Here is an 8,217-nt window from a genome sequence, read left to right as displayed (position 1 = left end):
CCATTCATTCTCAGCTGCCAATCAGAGGCCTTGGCGAGGCTTGGAGCGCACTGTGAATAATTGACGCATGCGCACTTGCTTCTCCACTGCGGCGGATGGAAAAACACGTGTCTGAGGCAATAATAAAGCCCCAGGGCGGAGAAACTGGAAGCAGTTTTGCAGATTGGGGCGTTTTTGTTATATTTACTGCACATAGCATTTTATAGACCTCTCTGTCTCCATTTAAAACAGTCCCATAGAATTCCAGACCCTTTAGACTGCTGATATTTCCAATTACTCATAATGGGGCATATGTTTTAAGCCTGGTGGAGAAAAAGTCGAAGGAGATAATACACCATCCAATCCATACCTCCCAACTTCTGTTCTTCTAAAGTAGGGAAGGTCATCTAACATCTATGGCGAGAAAACATCGATGGTTTATGGCTGATGTCGAAGAGTTTTGACATTGATGGGGGAGAACCAGATAGTTTCCATCCATCGATGTCAGGCTTAACTCATGGTTGCCGACTTTCTGGCTGCTCTTTCCGGGAGAGAGCAGCCAGCTCAGTATTGCAGGGGGGCGGGCCTAAAGCCGGGAGGAAAAAGCGGCGGAGCCACGGCTGTGATGAGCCGTTTAGGGGCGTGGCTAGAGCGATCGCGTCATTTTAGCCACGCCCCTGCCATGCAATGCTGGTTAGGGATGGCCATCGTTGCCATTGCCATCGATAGTGCTTAACTATGCAATGGATGACCATCGATATTTTTACATATCGATGGTCATCCATTGTGTTTGATTGATTGGCCTGTTGGCCAATCAAAACACGGGGGCGAGGCTTCGCGGGTGTTGGGGGGCGGAGCTATGCACCGTGTCCCAGCACTTTGAAGAAAAAAAAAAAAAAAGCAAAACATAGTTTTGCTATTCCATCGATCAGAGCTTGTGTACCGGCAGCTACTCTGATTGGCTAAGATAAAGCGAGGGCTGCCTAGGCATGAGGGCATATAAGAGCCTGGGAATTTTGTGTTTGGTATGAAGAAGCCAATTGAAGAATTTCTCTTACCCCATAGAATCCAGGGTTGTTATGTGTAGCCAATCAGGTGAGCAGGGGCGGTAGCTTAGGCAGGGGTATATAGGTGGTAGTCAGGTGATCCTCTTCCTCTTGAGTCCGGATTCCCACCCTCCCTCCCTTGCTTTCTTTTCTACCACCCGGCCTTTCGGCCTTCACTCAAATTTGGCTTCACAAAAATTTCATTAGAATTGGCGGGAGGGCGCTCTCGACCAGCGGTCAAGTTTGAAGTACAGGAGGTCGCTGTGCGGTATTGCCACCCTCTGCCAGGAAGGCTGGTGAGTCCTGCCCCCGAGGGGGGACGATGGCCACTTACTAGAACTGTCCTCACCATGCAATAGGAGGTGCGGTAAGACCGTCACAGTGCGGGCTGTGCCTTGAATCCAATGGGGGCGGCTCATCGTCCGTGTGGTTATTTCAGGTCATGTGTCCGTGTGATTTATTTCAGGTCATGTGTCCGTGTGATTTATTTCTAGGGGTAACCAATGTTTAAGTTAGAATAAAAAGTCTAGCACAATAATTCAATAGGCGCCTTATGGTACACGAGCTCTGATTGGCTCAAAAGCCGGTGCAGCATTTTAATTGGCCACCGGCGTCCTGCATTGAAGAAGCAGGCAGCACAGCGGAGGCAGTTGGGGGGAGGGGGGTTTGCGGTGGGTGAAATTAGTTGCCCTGGTCCTTCCAGAGGCCGGGGCCTAGGACAGCTGTACCCACAGCACCCCCCTGTTGGCGGCCCTGGTTATATTATTCACTGAACACATCCTTGTTAGAAGTGGATAGCGCTACTGTCTCCAATATGGCTGCTACAGGGATAGTGCTTTATTTCTTTACCAAGATGGCTGCCAGAACTATAACTGTGCATGTCAGTGCCATCTTGTTACTGTGTGTTCATGACATAGGGACGCATTTATCAATATAGTGCGATGCCGGCGCAGTGGCATCGCAGGACATCGCATTGCGGTGTTGAAGTACACCGCCGGGATGTATCATTAGAAGGGCACAGGGACAGGGCTCCGATAGGAGCATGTCCCTGTGAAGCCCTAACCCGGAAGCCGGGGGGTCTGCGCATGCGCGGTTATGCGCTGACCCCCGCCGACCCCTGTGACCGCACTGTCCCGCTCGGCAGTGCGATCACGTAGCCATAGGCTACAATGGGCTATCGCCATCCCAGAATGGCGATAGCCCAGGGATGCAAAGCCGGGCTGCCCAATGTTAATACATTGGGCAGCTTCGCATCCCCCATAGAAACCTATGGGGGATGCGGCCGGCGGCAGTGCAGGGGGGATCACAGCAGGAATCGGAGATCCCTGCTGCGGTCCCCCTTTGATACATTTAGGAGATACTTGATATTTGCGGCTAAACCCCGAAAATGGGTGTTTTCGGGGATTTAGCCGCAAATAGGGTTTGATAAATGGGCCCCTTAGAGGGAGACAGACATCTACTTATTAGTTCCAGAGACTGCAACACTATTTCCTCCTTGTGATTGGTATTCCAGCACCTGTGGGGGTTTGACACCAGCATGTTCCCACTTGGCAAGCGTCAGGAGACAACTACAGCACATGCGCACTGCTGGTCCCAGAAATTACCAAGCAACCTGGACAGTGGCATGTCTCTGCCTGGCAGCTTCCGGGGGTTACTATCAAAACAGAGAACCGGGTGTCCGGAGGTACTCATCAGCTGGGCACACGTGGGGTTCCCCAGCTGATGTTCATTAGCAGTTCAGAAGCTGTTCTATGGAAACTGCCATGTTTGGCTATACACTCCTTTATATTGCTCTCAGCCCAGCTATTCCTTGCTGGTTGTAGCTTCTGCACTCTGAAAGCGTCCCAGCTTCCAGAAAAGCTGCCTTGCCTGGTATCCTGAAAACCTGCCTTGCATTGTATCCTGTATGCTTGCACTGCCTGATGTCCTGCATTACTGGTTTCATCCTCCTGCTAGAAGTATCCTGTGCTGCTCCTGTTTAACCATACTTACCTACTTTCTGGCTGCCCTTTCCAGGAGAGGCTTTGCGGGAGGGTTGCTCCTCTTTCCGGGGGGCCGTGAAGGGGACCAGATTTCCAGGACCCTCCCGGCCATTCCAGGAGGGTAGGCGGTACTTGTGTAATATCTGGGCGCCCGATTTTTTCATAGTATTGCATCGCTTCACATCGCATCGCACTACTTAAGGCATGCAATGCAATGCGATTTTTCATTATAAAGACCAAATTTTTAATTGTATAGTCACCCATGGGTGATTTCATACCCCCACTATCCAACTTCGCATGGAGTTGATTTTATATAGCAAGCCGAGCGCAGCGAGCCCCGTGAGGGGAAGCAGAATACATGTAAAGTAATCCACGTCCCCTCGTGGGGCTCGCCACACTATATAAAATCAACTCCATGTGTAGTTGGATAGTGGGGGTATGAAATCACCCATGGCTGACTATACAATTAAAAATCGGGTCTTTACAATGAAAAATCGCATTGCATTGCATCGCATTGCATGCCTTAAGTAGTGGCATGCAATGAAAAAATCGGGCGCCCAGATAATACACAAGTACCGGGTAGGCAACCCTTTGTTTAACCATCCAGCCAGAGGTACCCTGCATTACTGGTATTATCCTCCAGCCAGAGGTATCCAGTGTTCCTGGCTTTACCATCCAGCCAGAGGCATCCTGCATTAATGGTCTCATCCTTCTTTCACAGGTATCCTGCATTACCAGTTTCATCCTCCTGCCAGAGGTATCCTGTATTAATGGTTTCATCCTTTCAAAGTTATCCTGCATTACCACATTCATCCTCCTGCCAGGGGTATCCTGCATTACCACATTCATCCTCCTGCCAGAGGTATCCAGTGTTCCTGTTGAAATCCAGCCTAGTAATCCAGCATGCAAGGTTGAGCCTACAATCTGTCATTTCACACTGTGCTGATCTGAACCACTCTATCCGTGTCCTATGCCTTATATCATTCCAGCCCATGTGCATAGTAACACCTGCACCACAGAGTCCGTCACCGGCTGGTGATCTGATGGACCTCTGCAAGCTGCAAATGGGTCATTTTACAATCTGCTGGTGTCTACCTTGAACGCTGCTGAAACCATCACCCGTACACACATTTCTAACAATACTATTCTCATATTTAAATAACTTTTCTAAAAATATTACACAAAAAAATGTTCTGTGAATGAGAGTTTATTAAGAAGAGATACATTACTTATTAATTTACATCATTTTATTTCAATTGGTTACCATGAGGCTGAGGCTGACTGCTGTTCTCTTCAGTCCTTGTAGGCGCCAAAATCAGAAAAGGGCCCAGAAACAGGGTGTTACAGGGGCTCGAAGGGCCCAGAGATAGGGTGTTACTGGGGCTCTAAGGGCCCAGAGATGTGGTGTTACAGGGGCTCTAATGGCCCAGAGATAGGGTGTTACTGGGGCTCTAAGGGCCCAGAGATAGGGTGTTACTGGGGCTCTAAGGGCCAAGAGAGGAGGTGTTACTGGGACTCTAAGGGCCCAAAGATGGGGTGTTACTGGGACTCTAAGGGCCAAGAGAGGAGGTGTTACTGGGGCTCTAAGGGCCAAGAGACGAGGTGTTACAGGGGCTCTAACCAATGACAAACGGTGAGGTAAATGGCTGAGGGAGCACTGGCTAGTATCACAGCCAGATCTACACACAGAAAATGATTAGAATATTACAAGTACGACTATACAAATTATAAGTATAATAGAAAGAGGATTGTGTTAAATAGAATAATACAAAGATATTATAACGTATAAATATCTTCTTTGTATTATAACTCTGGACAATACTGGAGTATGACAGAAGAGGCTGAACCTCCCCCAACTACATATCAATGGCTCTAACATTGAACTGTTGGGGCTTATTTAGTAAGATGCAAGTTCTCTTGAAGATGGTTATGTTGTTATGGGCTACCAATAAGATTCTATTATATTCTGGAAGGTGCAAAATAAATAAGAAATTTATTCTAATTGGTTGCTATGGGCAACATCTCATCTTGAATAGAACTCCCATATTAGTAAATAAACCCTTATGTCTATGTTAATAAAATAGAATTATTAAATAATACTTGTACTGTAACTGATGGGACTCCTGACAAGGGATCCTTCTGTATTGGCGGCTCTTGGTATAAGCACTGATCCTTAAGGTGAACGTACAGTATGTTATATGGGTTAAGTTCCCCATATATGAAATGCTTGGGACCAGAAGGATTTGGGATTTTTCACACCCACACACGGGCGGAATGTAACTATAAATATTTATTTATCATTTCATCATAAAGAAACAAAGTCTGTGTACATTGAACAATCAAACAGCAAAGGTGTAACTATCTCAGACACGCTTACCAGCTATGGGATCGAGTGATAAAAGTCATTGCATAGGATAAATGGTGCTCATCAGTTCCCAACTGTCATTTTTCAAACATCTGACAGGATCTGAACACATAACACAGTGGCGTAACTATAAATTTTGCTCCCCCCTGCTAAAAAATTTGTGGCGCCCCCCCCCCCCCCCCCCCTCCCACACACAAATATATATATATATATATATATATATATATATATATATATATATATATATATATATATATAGCCAGGATGCATGTTCTCACTAAGAGAGTGGAGAGAGACAAAAGGACAACAGAAAGAGAAAAGACATGGGAGAGAGGGAAGCAGAAAGAGCGGAGAGAGAGAGAGAGAGAGAGAGAAAGAGAGAGGACAGCGGAGAGAGAGATAAGGACAGCAGAGAGAGAGAGAGATAAGGACAGCAGAGAGAGAGAGAGATAAGGACAGCAGAGAGAGAGAGAGATAAGGACAGCAGAGAGAGAGAGATAAGGACAGCAGAGAGAGAGAGAGATAAGGACAGCAGAGAGAGATAAGGACAGCAGAGAGAGATAAGGACAGCAGAGAGAGATAAGGACAGCAGAGAGAGATATGGACAGCAGAGAGAGATATGGACAGCAGAGAGAGATAAAGACAGCAGAGCGAGAGATAAAGACAGCAGAGAGAGATGAGGACAGCAGAGAGAGAGATGAGGACAGCAGAGAGAGATAAGGACATCAGAGAGAGATAAGGACATCAGAGAGAGATAAGGACAGCAGAGAGAGATAAAGACAGCAGAGAGAGATAATGACAGCAGAAAGAGAGATAAGGACAGCAGAGAGAGATAAAGACAGCAGAGAGAGAGAGAGAGAGATAAAGACAGCAGAGAGAGATAAAGACAGCAGAGATAGAGATAAGGACAGCAATCATCATTTAGACAATCAGTGTACCGTAGAGGCAGCGGCCATTGTCCCGTGGAGGCTGCAGTGGGAAGCAGGGCATCACATTAGGGAGTGCAGGGCAGCAGCGACGGTGGGTCATGTGGACAGTGGAGGCAGGCATCACGGAGGCTGCAGCGGCAGGTCCAGAGAAGGCTATGGCTGCAGAGCCCGTGGCAGGACTCAGGAACGCTGGGCAGTAGAGCGTCATAACACTGCGGGCGTCCTGTGTTTCATTTCTCGCGCCGGGGCAGTCACCAGAGCGTGACATCAAGCCCCGGCAGACTGGAGGGGGAGGGTCCGCACAGGGCTGCTCTGTACCTCACTCAGTACAGTCACCGGGCAGATAAGTGGTAATTGCCGGGGGAAGGGGAGGTTGTTGGGCGTCGGGCCGGCAGCGCAGTGTGCACCGGCGATGCGGCGTGGGCAGCGGCCGGCAAGTATATAGAAAGTGCTGGATGCCGGCGCCCACACAGACAGCGCTGCCACTCGCTCCCCCAAGCGGTGGCGGTGGCTGCCTTAGTGTAGTTACGCCAGTGACATAACAGTTGTCAGCTGATTTATCTTACACAGCACGTACTATCACTTGTTGATAAATGACATTTGGCCCCAAGAGTACCAGAGCAGAGACACTCACACTGTCACCAGGAGACTCAGAGAGATGACACACTGCCATGAGGAGACCCAGAGAGATGACGCACTGCCACCAGGAGACCCAGAGAGATGACACACTGCCAACAGGAGACCCAGAGAGATGACACACTGCCACCAGGAGACTCAGAGAGATGACATACTGCCACCAGGAGACCCAGAGAGATGACACACTGCCACCAGGAGACTCAGAGAGATGACACACTGCCACTAGGAGACCCAGAGAAATGACACACTGCCACCAGGAGACTCATGACATACTGCCACCAGGAGACCCAGAGAGATGACACACTGCCACCAGGAGACCCAGAGAGATGACACACTGCCACCAGGAGACCCAGAGAGACGACACACTGCCACCAGGAGACTCAGAGAGATGACACACTGCCACCAGGAGACTCAGAGAGATGACACACTGCCACTAGGAGACCCAGAGAAATGACACACTGCCACCAGGAGACTCATGACATACTTCCACCAGGAGACCCAGAGAGATGACACACTGCCACCAGGAGACCCAGAGAGATGACACACTGCCACCAGGAGACCCAGAGAGACGACACACTGCCACCAGGAGACCCAGAGAGATGACACACTGCCACCAGGAGACCCAGATAGATGACACACAGTCACCAGGTGACTAATTCAGAACTGATCTCAGAGCTGTATTATTGGCAAATTGACAAAACCATGTGTGCTGCAGGTGGGGCAGATGTAACATGTGCACAGCGAGTTATGCCCCTACACAAGGTGTGATTCAGGGTCAATTTCCATTTGAATTTGACTACATAATCAAAATCGAATCGAAATTGAACGGCTTTCAGCCACATTTGATCCTGATTCGATGTCGATGCATGCTCCTGTTCAGTCTATATTGAATAAAAAAAAGACTGTACAGGCAAGACTATATAGAACAGATATAGTACAGATCTGTACTCCATAGTCAAAATTGAATGGGTACACTATGTCGTGCGATTCGATCCCGATCGAATCAGGATTGAATAGAACAGGAATCGCACCATGTATACAACCCTCTAGATTTGGGTGCGGTGTGTTCAAACTGAAATCTAAATTGCAGTGTAAGAATAAAGTAGCCAGTACTTACCCTGCACAGAAATGGCTCACCAAAATCTAACTCTCTGCACATGTTACATCTAGCCCATATAGTTTTGTCCATTTGCTAAAAAAGCAGCTTTGCGATCAGGTCTGAATTAGGCATGTGTCCAAATAAAAAAAGTCACACTACCACCTGGAATGCCAGAGCGATG

Source organism: Crinia signifera, chromosome 4, assembly GCF_055691185.1.
Source record: "Crinia signifera chromosome 4, ASM5569118v1, whole genome shotgun sequence".
Classification (NCBI taxonomy): domain Eukaryota; kingdom Metazoa; phylum Chordata; class Amphibia; order Anura; family Myobatrachidae; genus Crinia; species Crinia signifera.
Note: the sequence above shows the minus strand (reverse complement) of the source record.